The sequence below is a fragment of the Dendrobates tinctorius genome, unplaced genomic scaffold, assembly GCF_039654945.1.
Source record: "Dendrobates tinctorius isolate UK_male_01 unplaced genomic scaffold, ASM3965494v1 ptg000022l, whole genome shotgun sequence".
In the NCBI taxonomy this organism is placed as follows: domain Eukaryota; kingdom Metazoa; phylum Chordata; class Amphibia; order Anura; family Dendrobatidae; genus Dendrobates; species Dendrobates tinctorius.
The window spans coordinates 102,745,829-102,767,271 of record NW_027361690.1 but is presented as its reverse complement, the minus strand read 5'-3'; positions in this window follow the sequence as shown (position 1 = coordinate 102,767,271).

Below are 21,443 nucleotides of genomic sequence, written 5' to 3'. Positions count from 1 at the left end.
TATAAGGACCGAACAATTGTATTAAGGTCGTTGGTCGCAGTACAATATGCATCAGACTCAGTTAAAAGGTCCTTTAAACAATCCTCAATTGGCTTGACATGTGCCAATGTAAATGGGTCTGGTCAACACATGCAATGACCTGTGTGTTCTCTCATTGTCTGCATAGATTTTCCGTGGAAGTGTAATTTATTTGGCTGATATACCGAGAGGCATGTACTAAATCACTCACACCAACTGGACTTTTGTCTAATCCCTTCTCACATCTTGACACAAGTGCCTTAGGTAGCCTTGAAAGAAAGCCTTGACAAACTATTACATCAAGATGATTGTATGCTGGTAATCACTGATGGGAGATTGGCTGTAATACACATTCACTCAACCTCAATGTCTTAATCCAATTCTATGAATAGGCACTATGTGCACCTTTGTTGTAATTAAAAAACATAGGTAAACTTATGTAAAAAAAAAAATAAATAAAAATCAGGTATTATAAAAAAAAGGAAAAAACAAAAGATGCACTCTTTTTAATAAGATATTTCTATTTAAGAAAACATATATACAGTAACATAACCCTAACATATTTGTTATCCCCATAATTAACACAAAAAGTACGATAAAGATAAAAACTTATTTTCTGCAGGTGATGAACGCAAAAAAAAAAATAAAAAAGAATAAATTCATAAAAAAGAAATGAAACACTAATGTTTATTCTGTACTCCTTCATTTATATGCATTTTATGTATGAAGCTGTGAAATAGGTTGATGCCATACAAATGCAGGATAATAAAGTCACTTTTTATTAGAAACATGAATAATTTTGTTAGAAACACGCTGTGCCCATGGGTACGGTGACCTGAAAAAACTAATCTTCATCAGATAACACTATATGTCATTCTATACTCAGATATTAAGTTTAGAGATGAGTGAATTGCTTTAAGGCAAATTGAATTTGCCTCAAATTTCGCAGCAAAAATAGAATTCACCAGAATCCAAGGAAGGGTTAAAAAATAAAAAAATAATATATATCTGAACTTCACCTGTCTTCTTCAGTCTGACCACAAGTGTGGTCTTCAATGGACTATTTTTGGTATCTTCAGCATCCACTATTTTTGGCGTTTCTTGTGATGAAAAGGCCTTAATATAATGCTACAGACTCGTCAGCACAGGAGATAGCGCCGTGATTACTACAATCTTGAATGGACTGAAGAAAACAACCTAACTGGAGCAGGGCTGCAGGGTGGGACAGGTGAGACCTGGGTGAGTATAATTTTTTTTGCATATTTTCATTATAGTTTGGGATCTGGAGATATAAGCATAATAATGTACTTTTGATTTGCATGGAAAAAATCAATGTAAATTGAATTTCCTGGAAAAATTAGAGCAAATTTTAAATTTGAATTTTGGCAGATTTGTTCCTCACTAATAAAGTTACTATAACAGTGTTGTGGATTCAAAATGTCATCCAAAAATATGAAGATCAAACATTCTACTGTTTATCATGATAAGTAAAATAGCTCCTATTTCATAGACATTGGTGTTAGTGGTGCGTCAATCAAACACTCCACATGAATGAGGAAAGGCATGTCTGCCAAATTTGGGAGATAAGAGAAAGATGCATATGCTAAAAGCTGATCATGTAGGCTGGCACGGAGACTTTAAGGCATTGTTCAGAAGATTAGTATTTGGTCAGTATTTTACATCAGTATTTTCGAGCCAAAACCATTGGTGGGTGAAAATACAGAAGTGGTGACGTGTTTCTATTATACTTTTCCTCTGATTGTTCCACTCCTGATTTTGGCTTACAAACACTGATGTAAAATACTGACCAAATACTGAACTTGTGAATGTGACATAAGCCTCCATACACTGTCAGACAAATTTCTTTTGAACTCGGTTGTATGAAGACGTTCTAAAGAAGAACACCTACATGCATGGATTCCAATGGCGTATACCTTCTTTCGTTCAAATTTTTGGAAATTGACAGCAGAAGAAAATCATCTTTATGCTACCATATAAAACTGAGAACATGTGGAGGTTCAGTAGAGAGGTCATGCACAAAAGGGAGTCATAATACATTTGTGTGTATAAGCCATAGCAGAGAGAGAACCAGTGTATTACAATAAATAGGTATCAATTACTTCACAACAAGTGCAAGCTACAGAGCACCCATAAAACACTCAAGAGCAGGACTAGATTGGTGCTCAACGTATTCAAGAAAACTCTGGCAAGCAAAATATGGCATGAGGTTTCAAGACATTGGCCAATCCATTAACAGGTGGTAAATGTTTTCGGTCATGGAACCATAGGCAGACCATCTGATTGTACAAAAATGTCTTTCTATAGGGTATTACAGTATATCCCAATGCTCAGACAGTATTGGTGGAGCAGTAGATTTTGATGATCAGAGGTCTGAGGAAGATCCGCTGAACAAAAAAAGTTTACCAAGCAATGCATGGATTGTCCAATATCTTCAATAAATAAAATATAAATAAATTGCACCATATCTTGGAGAAAATGTGATGTCACTGGTGACTGGATACTCCGCCTCCAGCAGGGCGAATTTCTATGACACCTGTGATCCTGGATACTGTGATGGTCACTTGTGACTGGACACACCGCCTCCAGCAGAGCGAATTTCTCTGACACACATGGCCCTGGATACAACGCCTCCAGTAGGGCGAATTTAAATAATATAACGTGCAGCCGGATACACCGCCTCCAGCAGGCGAATTTCAGAATTACACGTGTATCTGGATACACCGCCTCCAGCAGGGCGAATTTAAATAATAAAGGGAAACACCAGGGAAACCGATACAATGGAGGGCCCTGCGATAGGGAACGTGGACGTGGAGACCTCCTGCACTCCCCTGAGTCATTGTCTCTACACTCCTGACAGTCCCTATACAGGCTCCGCACCTGTCGCCAAGCAGGATACCTAAAAACCCTAGCTCGCCCTGCACCTTGCCCTTTCTAGTGAAATGGACGGTGCAGAAACTAATCCCACCACTCCACTGAAACACACAAAAGGAAAGGTACAAACAGGGATAACATCACTTAACTTTGCTCTGTTGCTCTTGCTCCCAGCAACAGAGTCCAGGTCCAGAATGTAGCTTTCCTCCTGAATAGCTGCTACGTCACCAAGCGTAGTCAGAGCTGCAAGGAACTCCTCACTGTGGATCCTTCCACAACAGGACTCTGACTGTGCTGCAAGGAACTCTCTCTAGCTCCTTCCTCCACCAGGGATGGTTGGAAATGACCAATATCACCAACAGTGAGTGCGAGAACAAGACACTCCTATATAGTTAAACCAGGGCCATCACACCACTTAGTGATAATCACGTGCACTAAACTAAAGTAACCAGAGTGCAATGACCCTAACAGCCACCGAGGGCAAAACTAGAACTGAAATCACCACAGTGCAATGACCCTAATGGCCACCGGGGGCAAAACTACCTTTAAGCACACAGCTTAAGGAATAAAAAAAAAGGTTACTTGTGCATTTATCTGTCATAATCCAGCCTGGATCATGACAGATACACCGCCTCCAGCAGGGCGAATTTAAACAATGAAACATGCAGCCGGATACACCGCCTCCAGCAGGCAAATTTCAATAGTTACACGTGTATCTGGATACACCGCCTCCAGCAGGGCGAATTTACAGAGATAAGGGAAACACCAGGGAAACTGATACAATGGAGGGCCCTGCAATAGGGAACGGGGACGTGGAGACCTTCTGCACTCCCCTGAGTCAGTGTCCCTACACTCCTGACGATCCCTAGGCAGGTTCCACACCTGGCGACGAGCAGGACACGTAAAAACCATAGCTCGCCCTGCACCTAGCCCTTTCTACTGAATTGGACGGTGCAGAAACTAATCCCACCACTGCACTAAAACACACATAAGGAAAGTTACAAACAGGGAAAAATCACTTAGCTTTGTTCTGTTGTTATTGCTCCCAGCAACAGAGTCCAGCACCTGAGTGCAGCTTTCCTCCTGAATAGCTGCTTCTTCACCAAAGCTTTGTCAGAGCTGCAAGGAACTCCTCACTGTTGCTCCTTCCACACCAGGACTCTGACTGAGCTGCAAGGAACTCTTCTCTAGCTCCTTCCTCCACCAAGGATGGTTGGAAATTACCAATATCACCAACAGTGAGTGTGACCACCTGACTCTCCTTTATAGGCAAGAGCCAGAGCCATCACACCTGCTAGTGATTCCCGTGTAATAATACTAGCCACCACTGGGGGCAAAACTAGAACTAAAGACACCACTGAGTAATGAACCTAATGGCCACCGGGGGCAAAACTAACTTTAAGCAAACAGCTTAAAGGAAAAAAAAAGGTTTCATGTGCTTTTATCCGTCACAATCCAGCATGGATCGTGACAGAAAAGTGGAGTTTTATTGATGATGATTGGTAACCTACTCCAAGCACTCCAAATGTGTTAGTGTGCTGTGATTTCTCCGCTGTTCAAGGCATGGATTCAGAATGCACCCGCTACCCTCCGCCTTTGACATTCATTTGCTCGCCTTTCCCATTATACATTAGAAATGAAGTTTATAAGTAGAATTTTATATAAATTTAGTATTAAGCAAACTGAAGAAATTTGCAAAAGATAATTGTCAAATTTGGATCTGATTAAATTCACTACTCTTGGGACGTATGAGATATGGAAGGTTCGCTTCACAAGAAAAATGTCCTCATGCAATATCTCTTGTTAGGGCCTTTTGTGCTAAGAAAAACAATGAATGGACAGTTTTATTATGTAGTATCTAAACGATTAATATTACAATTTTTCAGGAAAAAAACATTCTTAAGTGTCTCTTAATCTAAGATTGCAACCTGTCACCATAAACCATACATTGTTTTTCGTAGGATAGCACACAAGGTTGTTTATTTACACTCCTACCCTTTTCCCTGACATCGGGTCCTATAACAAATTCTTGTTCTTCCCAAGGCCCCTCCACAGGGTTATAAGACATTAAATTAGCTAAATCAAAACTGCATTAAGGGTGTATTTACTTGTTCACATAGCAGAACAGAGATCGCTCTTTGAAGCTAATTGAAGTAAAATATTTGTTCTGAAGAGCTGCAGATACAGAGAGCAGGGCGGCAGAGCTGCGGCTTCAATTAAAAGCATTACTTGTGAATAACAAAACACTACAGTGCAGTACACTAGAACAACAAAGGTTAATGGGAAAATTTCAACTCTGCCCGGAAACACTGAAAGAGTTGCTCAAAAAGTAGAAACTTACATTTTCAATTTACATATTAGAAAAAAATGTGCTAAAAGCAAGGTTACCAAGACATAAAGCAAATGTAGATGCAGTAGGTCTTATGGCATCCCATAGATGGAGGTGTAGAGGTTACTGGTACTCATGCAAGGACTTCCTGGTAATATTAAAAAACTACAGCCATTTCATAAGCTTAACGAACTAGCCTCAACTATGTGATCATATAAAGAAATACAAATAGATACAGCCAACAGCACACAGATTAGTTAATAGGATGCATGCTCGAAAAGTCCCGGGACCCAACAGGAACCATAACTCACAAAAAGCATGAAGGAGGAACAGCATCCAATCCGGGTGAAAAAAATCAATTCATTCATTCTGCCATCAGTATATCAGTACTGATGTACTGATGGCAGAATAAATGAATTGATTTTTTTCACCCGGATTGGATGCTGTTCCTCCTTCATGCTTTTCATATAAAGAAATACGTCATTTATATAGTTTGATTTACACCAATCAAATGTATTGGTGTATATTCCCCTTGTGCTATTCAAACTGTTCTGACCAGTCAAGACATGGACTTCACAAGATCTCTGCAGGTCTGTTGCATCTGGAACCAAGACATTAAAGCCCTGAAAGTTTCAAGCCATTACTGCCCATCATTGAGCGCTGGGTGGCTGTGACAATGTCACTAGTTCACTTGTTTTTCTGTTGATCACGTTCCATATGGACTAATGACTGCACTCAGGGAACACTCAACAAGGCCTTCCATTTTGGAGATGCACTTACCCAGTGATCTAGCAATCAAAATTTCACATCCTTAAGCTTGCACATTTTTACCGATTCTACCAGATCAACCTCAAGAATTGACTGTTCACTTGCTCTCTAATATATCCCACCTAAAGATTAGCTGGATCCTGACCCTTCTGCCAGATCAACATTCTGGGCCATTGATTTGGAGTCCAACAAACTGCCTCGTAACCCGCATCTCTGCCTTTTCTTTTGATTAGTTGGGCTGGTACAATGTCATCTTTGCAACATAATGTTAATACAATGTCACTCCAGGCCTGACGTTTATTTGACCACAACATTTTATTGGGTTCTGGTGTCTCAATTTAGTGTGATTGATTAACGAGAAGAGAGAGCCAACAAAAAAAACAAAAACAAAAACTTAGCCTTAACCTCCTATATATTCAGACATAGCTAGGGGGAGCATTTATGCAGGGGTGGATTTATGCACATGTAATCGAAGTACATGTATCAAAGTACTTCTGGCAGTTATAACATGGCAGTTAGACAGGGCAGGAGACAGGTAAGACATTTATATACATCTACTCCCTGTACATTTGGAGTACAACAAATATATACCATATGCATTTGTGTAATTTATATCCTGGCCGCTGCATTCACACACATCCACCGCCCTGGCATTAACTCTCTACACTCCATCCATATTGGCCCCTCGCTTCTTTCCTCTCCTATGTATAGCACTCACGCTCTTTTCACATTGTTAAATTGCACAGATCCAGGCAGTCCCACCATTCAACACCAGAGACGCTCTCACAAATCACTTAACCATCTGCTCACTCTTTCTATCCTCCTTCTCCTAGTCGCAGGAGACATTGCTCCCAACCCTGGTCCCCCATGTTATAGAAAGTCAAACCCCCCCACTGCTACACTCAGAAACCCCTCTAATCTTATTAATATTCCCTGCATGCCATCTGTCTCTCTTAATTGTGCACTTTGGAATTCTCGCTCAGTGTGTAACAAACTCTCTTTCATCCATGACTTCTTCCTTTCTAATTCTCTTAACCTCCTGGCTCTTACTGAAACCTGGATCCAGCAGTCAGATACTACCGCTGCTGCTGCTCTTTCATACGGGGGGCTACACTTCTCTCATACCCCAAGATCAGTCAATAGAGCTGGTGGAGGCATTGGTCTGCTCCTATCACCAAAATGTACCTTTCAGGTTATCCCTCAAGTACCCTCACTTGTCTTCCCTTCTTTTGAGGTCCATGCCGTCAGACTCTACACCCCCTTCTCCATGCGAGTGGCGGTGGTGTATCGTCCTCCCGGCCCCTCCCATCAGTTCCTGGATAATTTTGCCACTTGGCTTCCACATTTTCTCTCCTGTGACATCCCTACCCTCATCATGGGAGATTTCAACATCCCCATTGCTCTTCCCCTCTCCCCATCTGCTACTCACCTTTTATCTCTAACCTCCTCATTTGGCCTTTCACAGCTTACTAATTCTCCAACGCATGAAGACGGAAACTCCCTCGACTTGGTCTTCTCTCGGCTTTGTGCAGTGGATGATTTTGCAAACTCCCCTCTCCCGCTCTCTGACCACAATCTTCTTTCATTCTCTATAAAGAACTGCCAGGCTGCTCAGGTCACCCCCACTGTCCAGACTTATAGAAACATACAGGCCATTAACACCCAGAAACTTCTGAAGAACTTGCAGTCTTCATTGGCCCCTATCTCCTCCCTCTCATGTCCTGATTCTGCATTGAAGCATTACAATGAAACACTTCAAAGTGCCCTGGATGAATTTGCACCCCCTATAAATAGAACACCACAACACAGACGGCGACAACCCTGGCACACGGTGCAAACACGTTTCCTGCAGCGGTGCTCCAGGTGCGCCGAACGTCTGTGGAGAAAATCCAATCTACACGAAGATTTCATCCATTTTAAGTTTATGCTTAGAACATACAACACTGCCCTTCACCTCTCCAAACAAACCTATTTCAACACCCTCATCACCTCACTGTCCAATAACCCGAAACGTCTCTTTGACACTTTTCATTCTCTACTCAATCCAAGAGTACAGGCCCCAACCACGGAGCTCCGAGCTGACGATCTGGCCAATTACTTCAAAGAAAAAATTGACCAGATCCGACAGGAAATTATCTCCTAATCCCCTCATACCATGCACTGTCCTCCCTCCCCCACTGCATCTAACTCACTCTCTGATTTTGAACCAGTCATAGAAGAAGAAAGCAGGCTCCTTGCATCTTCTCGCTCAACTACTTGCACCAGTGACCCATTTCCGTCACATCTCCTCCAGTCCCTTTCAGCTGCTGTCACCCCTCTCCTAACTAAAATATTTAACCTCTCTCTCTCTTCTGGTATTTTTCCCTCCTCATTTAAGCATGCCATCATACATCTACTACTTAAAAAACCATCCCTCGACCAAAACTGTGCCGCTAACTATAGATCTGTCTCTAATCTTCCCTTCATCTCTAAACTCCTGGAACGCCTGGTCCACTCCCGTCTTATCCGCTATCTCTCAGAAAACTCTGTTCTCGACCCTCTCCAATCCGGTTTCTGCTCTTTACACTCCACTGAAACTGCCCTCACTAAAGTCTCTAATGATCTGCTAACAGCTAAATCAAATGGTCATTACTCCATGCTAATTCTCTTAGATCTCTCTGCAGCATTCGACACTGTGGATCATCAGCTCCTCCTCACTATGCTCCATTCCATTGGCCTCAAGGACACCGTTCTCTCCTGGTTCTCCTCCTATCTCTCTGACCGCTCCTTTACTGTTTCTTTTGCCGGTTCCTCCTCCTCTCACCTTCCCCTTACTGTTGGGGTTCCTCAAGGATCGGTTCTAGGCCCCCTCCTCTTCTCCTTGTACACTGCCCCTATTGGTCAAACAATCAGTAGATTTGGTTTCCAGTACCATCTCTATGCTGATGACACCCAATTATACGCTTCTTCTCCTGACATCACGCCAGCCTTTCTAGAAAACACTGGCGATTGTCTAAACGCTGTGTCTAATATCATGTCCTCACTATATCTGAAACTGAACCTGTCAAAGACTGAACTCCTGGTGTTTCCTCCCGCTACTAATGTACCTATACCCGACATTGCTATTTCTGTGTGTGGTTCCACTATTACTCCCCAGCAACATGCCCGCTGTCTTGGGGTCATACTTGATTCCGAGCTTTCCTTTGCCCCCCACATTCGATCACTGGCTCGCTCTTGTCATCTGCACCTCAAAAACATTTCTAGAATTCGACCTTTTCTTACTTTTGACTCTGCAAAAACTCTTACTGTTTCTCTTATTCATTCTCGTCTCGACTATTGTAACTCTCTTCTAATCGGTCTCCCTCTTACCAAACTCTCCCCTCTCCAATCTGTCTTGAATGCTGCAGCCAGGATCATATTCCTCACCAATCGTTACACCAATGCCTCTACCTTGTGCCAGTCATTACACTGGCTACCCATCCACTCCAGAATTCAGTATAAACTTATTACCCTCACCCACAAAGCCCTCCATGGCTCAGCACCACCCTACATCTCCTCCCTTGTTTCAGTATATCACCCTACCCGCTCCCTCTGTTCTGCTGATGACCTAAGGTTAGTATCCTCAATAGTCAGAACCTCCCACTCCCGTCTCCAAGACTTTACACGTGCCGCGCTAATTCTTTGGAATGCACTTCCCAGGTCAATACGATTAGTCCCCAATCCCCACAATTTTAAGCGTGTCCTGAAAACGCATTTATTCAGACTGGCCTATCGCCTCAACACATTAACTTAACCTATCCCTGTGTGGCAGAGCCAAAAGTTTTACCATAACCAGGTTCCCAGCATCATGTTCCCACATGCTTTATGCATCCATTAGCCCTCTGTGTCTGTACTGTTACACACTTAACATTATGGCTGGTCCATACAATCAGAGCAACTGTTACCACCCACCTTTCGTGGCTACCTCTTTCCTCATAGACTGTAAGCTTGCGAGCAGGGCCCTCACTCCTCCTGGTATTTGTTATAATCTACTGTATGTGATTATTGTTATGCTGTAATGTCTATTGTCTGTACAAATCCCCTCTGAAATGTAAAGTGCTGCGGAATATGTCGGCGCTATAAAAATAAAATGTATTATTATTATTAAAAGAGGAGTTAGGGCCCCGTCACACATAACGACTCACCTACGATCCAGACAACGATATCAACGTGTCAGGATCGCTGGTAAGTCGCTATGTGATCGCTGGTGAGCTGTCAAACAGACAGCTTCACCAGCGATCAGCACAGCGACGCCGAGCACGCGGCGTCGCTGTGTTCATTAGTTACCAGTGCGCTGATGCAGGGAGCAGGTAACTAACGTACACATCGGGTTTCTAAGGGACGCATGTCCCTTGGATACCCGATGTGTACGTTAGTTATCAGCTGATCGCTGGTCTCCCGCCTGTCACACGCAGCGATGCGTGCTGGCCAGCGGGAGACCAGCGACCAAAGAAAAGTCCTGGCCTTTCCTTCGACGGGGCCCTTAGAGATATCTAGAGATGCCAACAGGTAGGAGGAGGTTCTCATGGCTTTTATTAAATGGCCACAGAATACTATTTACAATGGTTACATAGGACAACAAACTAATAACATGTTCTGTGTATGGGGACAGAACAATTGTATCAGTAGCATATTCCTTATCTAAAACAGGCAACGTGCTGTCGATAACAATGATTTTTATCCATGCATAAACAATTCAATCACCTGACGGACATGAAGTTTGCTAATTCGTCAGGTGATTGCCTGCATGTTTATACTAGCAGATAACTGGGAAAAGCGTTCCTACGTTTGTATGATTTCTAGTTAACAGCTTGTGTTGAAGGGTCATTACTGTCCTTTTTTTTCAATCTGATATACTTATGAACTAGTCCAGAAAAAATATTTGGCCTACAGTGCATCATATCATCTAAACATAAGATAAAGAGTCCAGGAAAAAAATAGATTTACCCAATTTATACCTTATACAGATACTTAAAGAATAAATCACCCTATTTAGTTACCTACTTTCTGCTGGGAATATGCTCATTTGTTTTTTTTCTTGGGTTTTGTCTGTGAGTTGGCCACAATGTGAACATGCCCTTATACACTACAAGTATACCAATTTATCCTCCGGCTCATTTCTTTGGTTTTGCTTCTTGTACTTTGTACAAACATGTGCGTGGCCCCTTTTTTTGGGCTAAGCATTTCATCAATATACCTTCCCATGAGCAGGTGTCTGAACAGTCCAGCTTGGACCCTGCTCTGACCATATCTACTGTATACTGAGGTCGGTGGACACAAGGTGAGATTTCAATACCAGAAACAGGCTAGGACCGTCCGATTGGGTACAGGTTGTTGTAGTGGGATAGCTTTTACATTTTTTTAATCAAACTAGTGTTATCGAAGTACCCTATGTTATTTACATGAACTATTACTATGTACTTAATTACTTACTAAAGGGCATGTGCTCATTTTGTTTTTTCTTGAGATTTTTTTATAGATACTTAAAGAATGTTAGGCAATCAATCTGAAAAGTATCACCCTGTGTTGATGGTAATTCCTGCACCTCCTAAAATTTACCCTGCCAGTATCTTACCCTTACCATACTGGTATATTATAGATACAGGAATCAAGCCAGGCCTACCGCCAGACTTACCGCAGCTCAATCGACATATAGGTAAATTAGTATTTTGGGGAAAGGGTATTTATGATTTTATTATTAAAAGTAAGAAATCATTAAAATGTTTTTTTTCTTGCAGATCAGATCATTTTCTGATCCAGTCGAGACAATTTCCACCTATAAATTCTTACAATCATTAATTTTCTGACATATTGCACTGAGTATCAAAAAACACCAAATGGTTGAATAATTGCCGGGTACATGTCCAGCATACACATTGTCTGAAATACTTTGAGTTTATTGGATGTAGTTTACTGACGGCATCTTCTTTAGACGTTAGATTGCAGTAAGGTTCCTGGGCCAATTGTAATAAACCATGAAACTGCACCACCGTGACAGCGAGCATCCCTATATATATGAACCAAACGCATCTTGCACATGGAAACGAGAGACATTTTCAGCCGCAGCAGAATATTCCCCCTGCACGCTCATATATCCATCCCATGATGTCTGGATCCTAATGAATGGCATTTTTAATTCCACGTCATCAGGAGATTTCCATCTCATCCTTGTCGTCTGACTAATCTTCTCGACAACCGTGTATTCCTGATAATCAAAATGTGGTGGTGAAGGAATGAGACATGAGGCACAGAAGAGCTATAGCCCCCTCCTCTTTACAATGTCCCTCTTTATGTATTCCAAAGCTCCTCCGGGCTAAGTGACAGCCGCTGACTGATGTTTCCTCATACCCGGCTTCTGCTCTTACACAAACTGCTGTTCTCAGCAATCTTTGGAAGCTATCAGTTAATGTCCCGCTGATGGAACAACGCGAATACAGCACTGCATATTACCACTCTTGTGAATCTATCTACCGGCAGAGATACTTGTCCTCCAGCAGTGGCCCTGTTGAGAAATGAAAAAAGATTTTTTTTAGGAGGCAAAGGGATTTTAGATATTTCCTGTCACATATGCCCTCCCAGGCTACGTTGGGTTTGAGGACGCTTCATCATCTCGTTAGAAAAAAAAATGACATAAACAATTAAACATCTGTTGATGATTCTCTGCTATAGAAAAATCTTTAACACTTATAAAATCTCAGATTTAAAAAATTTAAAAAAAATACCCAACAACCATTCTATTATGTTCTGTTCCTTTAATTATATCTGCTCTAGTTGTTAGATATATCATTAGCTCATCTAAATATATAATAGCATAACTGCCAACTGTTGGTGCTGCAGTTTGAGAGAAGCGTCCCTTTGTACACTTCCTCCACGTTCCCCACCTTCACTTTCCCACAACAGAAGACAAAGTATCCCAATATTCTTCTCAAGAAATCTTCCTTCACATTAGTGGAGATATCATGGTACCTGGGCTGCACGTAATCATAGAATCATAGAATTTTAGTGTTGGATGGTCCTCCAGGGTCATCGCGTCCAACCCCCTGCTCAATGCAAGATTCACTAAACCATCTCTGTCCAGCCTCCAGCTTACGGGAATGAAGAATCCTCGATGGTATAAAAATAACATTTTTATTCAATTAATGCTGGAGAGACACACTTTCAAGGTAAAAAAACTTAGCACTTTTTTCCATGAGATTTCGGAAGGTCACAGGAGGTTTCGCTGTCCACCCAGGTGGCACGTATGCATTACAGTGCATGAACATCTACTACATTTCTAGAGTCTGCATCAGATTTTTCTGCTGCAGTCTGTTTTTATGCTCTAAATGGATGGCGTTAATATTTATGTCAAACTCTTTCCCCATCCATTTACCCTATGGTGGAATTTTAGCACAAAATTCTACAATTAAAATTTACAATAAAAACAGAATGTGTGCATCTGGTTTTGGAGGAGATAATTGGAAGCTTCTTTTGTCTTCTCTCTTTGAATCTTGGACTACACCTTTAAAATGTGACTTCTTAACAACCACTATGTAATGTTTTTAGAGAAGACATTCAGGGTACTTCTTCTCAAGTGCAGCCTTTTTAAAGTGGTGCTAAGAAGAATACTTCACAATGTGCATGTGAGGTGGCCAGGGTGGTAGTTGTGGCGAGGAGCTGTTGTGTTCCCACACCCTGGCACCCCACAAAGGAAATATCATTTCCCATCTGTTGCATGTAATATATGCAAAGTAGGACACTAACAATAGGCTCCGGAGTTCCTTCTGATTCTGTATTCCCAGTTCCGGAGTCAGCGTTCACACAATTTCAGACTCTGTGTTCATAAACAGTTCAACCTTACTTGAAAACAGGGGTTTTGGTACAGATGTAGCACAGTTTACATTCATTTGCATTACGTGAGTTCTCCCTGCTTTTTCTGACAACTTCCATCCCAAAGATGCTCCTTTCACTTCTGCAGCTCCTGTGCCCCTAGATCCAGCATCGTCCTTTATTCCCAGTCCGGTTTCCCTTGGAGAGGGTAAAAGGCACCCTCAGTTCTTTCTAGTCCCGGCCGTAGGCACCAGATCATTTCAGAATGATTACTGAATTAAATGGTGACTGCCCGCACGCTGCTTATCCTGGGGTCCCAGATTGCCTTTGCAATCTCTAGCCCCATGGCTAATCTGTCTTCCCTCTCCTGTTGCTACATCAGTGCATCACTCATTCTGCCCCTAATCGGGAAGTCTCACCACTATATCTCACTGCTCACTATCTCTAGCTCCTCCCAACCTGGAAACCCCTTATTTTAGCTATGCTTATACTGGCACTCCCATTTCCTATCTCTATTGTGCCCCACTAAACTATACCCAATGCCATCATTTTTTACAGCTACCCTTTTATTTTTTCCTCACAACTTTCCATATTCCTTTAACAATATCAAAACATACAACATTAGATGCAAAACCCTTACGCAATATAACATTCACAATACTATTATCAAGATACACGTAAGCATCGTTCACATTACTTCAATTTAACCGTACACCCATGGACTTTGTGGGGAGATGCATATGACAGCTCCTGTCACACCTTTACACGCATGAAAAAACTATGCCCTCGTTATTGTTACCAGCCTTGTGCAGAAGGTACTGAGAAATAAAGTTGGTTCCTGATCATTTAACACACTCTATTAAAGGATTGTATTAAGCATATTAGTTATCCTTTATCTTCAAGATAGGAGATAATGTAACTTAGGGTACCGTTACACTTAGCGATGCACCAGCAATCCCGACCATGATATGACGCGGTCAGGATCGCTGGTGCATCGCTAAGTGGTCGCTAGTGAGCTGCCAAACAGGCAGATCTCACCAGCAACATAGCAGCGGTCGGCGGTCGCTACTTACCTGTCAGACGCGGCGATGAAGACGTCCTCCCTCCCGCGTCCACGGGTCGCTCGTCGCCACAGCAGGAAGCCCGGCAGGAAGCAGACGATGAGAAATGGCCCAGGACGTTCTCGTGCAATCAGCGATAACCAGCGGGGGAGCCAGTCGGAGGTAAGTATCACACATAGCGATATCGCTAGCAATATCGCTGCTGCATCACAAAACCAGTGACGTTATAGCGATATTGCTAGCGATATCGCTATGTGTAATGGGCCCTTTATTGATTGCTGAGAGTCTGACTACTTGGACCTCCCACATATCATGAAAAAGGGACTCTACACAACCCTGTCTGAATAGAGTATAACTTGACCATGCTTGGCAATTTCTGGGAGTGTCATAGAGAATAAGTGGAGCGAAGCTGTGCATGCACAACCTCTACCTTCAGCACAAACCCCTTCTTGGGATCAGATGGGGGTCCCAGTAATTGGACTCTAAGAAGTCAATAATTTCTCCCCTTTGCTATCGAGAGGGGGTAAATTATATTTGCTTAAAACCCTATTACATTTCTACAGGAATGATTGTAATACAGTTTAGCTAGCTCAGTCAGTCTTATAGAAAGTGAAAAGAGAGATGGCCATGCATGCAAACAGGGCACTTTGCAATGTTGTTGTGAGGGGCCAGCGGTTAGATCCACAGTAATCATGCATGTATGGTTGCTATATAATGAGCACAGGTGATTAATGTATTTAGTGGGAAAGCCCCTTCAAAGTCAAAAACAAGAGCAGCATTATGGGGTTATTAAAAAAAAAAGAATAAAAGTAAAAAACTTTATAAAACATCAATTAATTATATAATAAATATAGACAGTATGTCAATCTAATTTTAATTCTGAGGGTACAGCCAGACATGGCGTTCTCATCGAGGCTGTTTTAAAATCATAATGGCACCCGGCTGCTCAGGTTTTTGACCGACAAAGCCAAGCCAATTTGATTCTAGATTACTAAGCATTGTGGCCCTTGTGTATCAAAAGCTCCGGCAAAAAAGCCCTTTCGTTGTCTAAGGAAACCAATCAAAGTCCAGCTTTCATTTTTTTTTAAACCCCACTACAGAAATTAAATATGGACCTTGAATGGCCAAGGATAATTTTACCAGTGGGTTTTTCACACCTCAAGGTCACCATTGATAGAGCTGAATTTTTCACAAAGTTTATGAAGCTTCCATTATGTCACGCCTTTCATTTAAATGAATAGTTCGCATGATCATGAATATTCATTTGACCCAGATTAATTTGTTAATATAACAGGAGATTTTACACATCAGTATGATCGCGGTCATTAACGATGAATGATGATGTGATTGTGTAATACTACACGCCTGATTAATAAGAAGTGCATGAGTTACCCATGTTGTAAGAACCATGGTATCAACAGAATAGGCCCGAAATTACCTGTCAAGTCAAAAATTAATGATGGTGATACCAGACTTGCCATCATAATACACATAGCTTGCATTTTACTATGTCAGTGAGAATGAATATAAATAACAAAAAAAGGATTGGCGTCAAATTGTACAAGTGCTGACACATATAAGGGGTTATCAAGAGATTCAAGAGCATCGCCTGATAATGAAGGGGCTGTTCCTGCTAGTAGGGTATTCGTAGGCATATATGGCAGCCATGGTAAATTATTTATGTGAGAGCTCATGGAACAGAATGCACAATATGTACGGCAATATATTATGGGGAGTTAATACGAAGCTTCTTCCCTTGGGAAGAGGAACGCTCAGAATGAACAGCTGTGATGGGGCACAAGGTGCAGCAAGTTCAACCTTTTTCCAATATCTAACCTCTTCTAGCATCTCCAAAGGATTTGGAAAAAGAACATGACGTCCCGGCTTTGGCAGAGGACATCAGCTTTCCATACTCCATTGCGGGTTTCTCCATTCCAGGTGGTGCCTCTGACTGTTACGATCTGCTCATCACAAGAAGGTCAATATTTGTGATAGCGTTTAACCCTCCAATGATAATGGGAAAGCAATTTCTTCTATAAGGAAAATACGACACATATTCCAGATTTATATAACATTCACACATTGTTTAGCACAAAATATACTTATTCCAATTGTTATCTGTCCCAGATGGAATTTATAATTTAACTTTAGTTCAGTGCATAACATACATCAAGGACACACAATTTCACAAAAACTAATAGCACATAACAGGAAACTATAGACTAACCATAAAAATACCATGATGATGGCACTTTCCATAGCCATGTGGTGCACTGAGATGGAGCGTACAAATAATCATTCATTGCAGTGTCATTAAAGGGGTTGTCTGGCCTTACGGTACAAGTCTGCAGTCACGCTATGTGACTGCAGACTTGTGAATCATCACATCACGCGCAATGTGTGCTGTGAGGATTCTCTGGTGCTGGCACTGGGAGCGGGAGGGCGTGAGTATTCGATTTTCAGATTTGCCTATATGCAGTTAATTTATTTGATGGGGCCTTGCTCAATACAAGTGCTCCTGGCACTAAAGCCCCCCATACACATTAGATGAACATCGACCAAACCCACTGTCTACACCAAGGCTGTCCGACCATCTGATGTGTTTGGGGGCCTCCTGACTTACAGTGTGATGTCATGGGAGCGAAGGATTGGGTAGTTGGGATTTCAATGCCTGATCTTTTCGTTTTCAGGAGAGATAAGCCTCTGCCCTCAAGATCTGACAGCAGCTTTCTGCCCATTGAAAACACATGGGTGTGGACTGAACGCTGATGAGAATGAGTAAGTCGGGAAAGATAACTGTGACTAACTTTAGAGGTTTATAATAAAGTAACTTGGCACTCAACTGAATGATCCTTTTAGAAAATAAGTTTTTATTGTGACTGCCACAATAAAAACTTATTTTCAAAAAGGATCATTCAGTTGAGTGCCAAGTTACTTTATTATTCACTTGGGTCTGGGTAACCTACTTGTGCACCTTGTACTAGTGCCACGCTATACTTTACACGATAACTTTAGAGGTTTAGCAATATTCTTTGGGAGAAAAAAGGATGCAAATTATCTCGCCTTTAAAAAGTCATGTGGCACAAGTCGGACACTGACTATTCAGCTAGCTAATTTGAATATTTGGCAATAGAGAATGAGCGTTCTTCCTCTTGGAGGAGATAGCACGGTGTGATGGCCTGAGCCAGCATGACCAAGGAGCCCCGATTTGGTGTCTTAATATAAGTTCTCCTGCGATCTTTGTATGGACATTTTTTTATATATTACCATGAACATCTAAGTAGAACTAACATTCCATTGTACATTTCTATACACCTATATGCATAAACACATATATTACACCCACAATGCTCTGTACTCAAGCTGCTTATCCGGTTATTCACAGTGTGAATTTAAGCTTTACATGTCATTTTTTTTGACACCGAACCAAGAGAACAAAAAAATGCAGAAAAAAAAAACAACAAATGAATAACTGTTTCAAAATGAATCCAGCACAAAAGCAGAAAAGGGCTCCTTTGTGTTTCCAGCCGAATAAATTACAGCTCAATGTTATTAAAACACTTAGTCGTTAAGTTGCCAAGAAAATCCAGTATATTGGAGCGTACGTGAGGGCTTGTCTTCATGCAGAGTAATTAAATGAGATTTATGGGCCTGTATTACATCAGACGTTGATAGTTCATTTTTCCTTCCTTCATATTTTGTCCTGCTTTATTAGAGCGTTTGACAGCTGGTAAAAATAGTGTTACATTCCCCAGTCCATTGCCGAGTCCCCATTCAGAGGTATATCTCTCCCCCCTGTCACGTTTCCTGCCGGAGATGATGAATGGTACCCTCTCCTTCACTATACTGAATTCTGCACTAAGCAATGTCAGACACAGCATCAGTTTATCTTAATCTGTGATGTTCTGAGAGAGAGAGAAATAGGCCGAGCCAATTTAGGTTTGGAGTTTAAAAGATGCGATTTATCGTCTCTTCTGCTGTACTCAGGGAGAAAAAATCTGGATGATAAATATATGCCCCTATCTACATTTATTTACAGATTAAGTGAAGAGGAATGCTAGACAGCTCCGGCACATGCTTAACCCTATAATCCCGCTACTGGGACTACGGATGACGTTAAGAAAAACAACATGTTTTATGTGGTTATAGAATGGGCCTTTCATTATGAAAAGAGAGGTCCTATATATTAAAGGGGCACTAAACCTAAAATCTAAAACTAGAGGCAACTTATTAGAGCCGCTGGTAGAATCCATACATACGTACGCAAATGGTCCCGGTGATCACGCTGGCTATTTATCAGGAACAAATGTTCCCTGGATTGCTCGTTTCTAGTTAGCTGTTACCTGAGCATGCTCAGGTGCTAACCAAGTGTGTTTGGTGTGCTCAAAAAATATGTTCAAGTCCCCGCGGCTGCATGTCTCGCGGCTATCAGACAGCCACAACACATGTCGGGCAGCTGTCGAACAGCCGCCAGACAAGCAGGCGCGGGGACTCGAGCATATTTTTTGAGCACGCCGAAGACACTTGATTAACACCCGAGCATGCTCGGATGAGACCTTTTCTGTGCATGTTCGCTCATCACTGCTCGTTTCTCAATAAACAGGAAGTCTAAATAGGCTGCCGATTCAAAAGTGCTTGTTCATTGGACAAAGTTATTTTTAAGCTTACTTGTTCCTGGCAGCACATTGTCCCATGTAATCAGGAGATAAGCTGTGAAAAACTACAATATTCTATGTGCATGGGTTCATCGTATTAATGATTGTTCTATGCACAGAGAAGTGAAGTCCAATGATCGGCTTCTAAGTAGCTGATCGGCAGTTTTTCAACGGCCATGGGTCAGCGAGTGTAATGGCATCCTCGCTGTAGAAATCCAACTGAACATTTCAGCTTCACCCAAGATTACAATTGCTACTTGCAGGGAGTGTATTATTCAGCTGCACAGTAAATGCAAGTAAGGTAGACTGTATGGCTGAAGTCACACAAAGTGACTCACCAGCGATCCTGACAATGATATCAATGTGTCAGGATCACTGGTGAATCGCTATGTGATCGCTGGTGAGCTGTCAAACAGGCAGCTTCACCAGCGATCAGCACAGCGACGTCCAGCGCCCGTCGTCGCTGTACACGATAGTAACCAGCGCGCTGATGCAGGAAGCTGGTAACTAACATACACATCGGGTATCTAAGGGACGTGCGTCCAGCGCGCTGGTAACTAACGTACACATCGGGTATTTAAGGAACGCACGTCCGTTGGTACCCGATGTGTACATTAGTTACCAGCAGATCGCTGGTCTCTCGCCTGTCACACGCAGCGATGCGTGGTGGCCAGCGGGAGACCAGCGACCAAAAAAAAGTCATGGCCTTTCCTGCAGCGATCAGCGATACTGGCAGGGGGCCGGTCGCTGATCACTGTCACACACAGCGATATCGCTGGTGAGATCGCTGTTGTGTGACAAAAATTGTGACTCAGCAGTGATCTCACTAGCAAGATCGCTATGTGTGATGGGGCCTTTAGTTCAGACAAAGGCATAAGTTGAAGCTCATGAACCCTAATGCAAAATTTGCAACAGGCCTCCCTGTTAGGGCTTAACTGGTTACGTGGATTCACTAAGCCACAGTTCAGGGTGAACAAAGAGACTGAGTGTGCTGGCACAGTGGTCTGGACTTGCCAGATGGCACTTGGAACAGAAAGGACCAGCATAACAGGCAGAAAAGAGGAGCAAGACAGACCAGAAGACACAGATCCAGTAGAATAGACAAGCACATGAACTGAAGATGTATGAACAGTACAGGAGTAGCAGAAATATTTGTAATGTGAACTAGTCCAGAGGAGTATTTGCTATTTATCTTTTTCGTCTGCCATAAGCAAACAAATGGATAGCCTCTACCAGCAAAAATGAAGAGGAAAATGTGAGAAGATATGCAGGATATAATTGATGTGTTTGAATTGTGAACAAGTCCAGATAACAATTCATCATGCTTACAGCAGATGAAGGGTTAATCAGCAGGTCTAGGCCAGGAAGTAGATGCAAATTATAGAAAGCACAGAAGGTTGCTGAGAAGATAGCCAACTGGAGAAGTAAAGAGGCAACCTCCAAAGCAGAGAATAACTGAATACTACCTTCCACAATACTCAGAAACACATGGTTGAGAGAGTCAGCCTTAAAAAATCCTTGGGTGATGACATTCCTGGAGTTTGCCAGTCAAGCTGTAAAACAACATATGGACCTCTTAAAAATAAGCTGGCCATAGAAGAAGGAAGTAGGAGCTAGTACTGAAGCCTGGACAGGTGTGTAACACCGCCCTTATCTAAAATGCGCTATTTATAATAGTTTCTTCTTATGTATCGTTAAAGCGTTGGCTGTCCTCATGCACTAGGTTTGGATTGTCTACTACCTTTGCCATTGCCTTTGCCCTTTGGATAGCTATTAGTTGTGAGCGAGCGTCCTCGGATATCATGTTATCCGAGCATGCTCGAATAATATGTCCGAGTCCCCGCGGCTGCATGACTCGCAGCTGTTAGACAGCCGCAACACATGTGGGAATTGCCT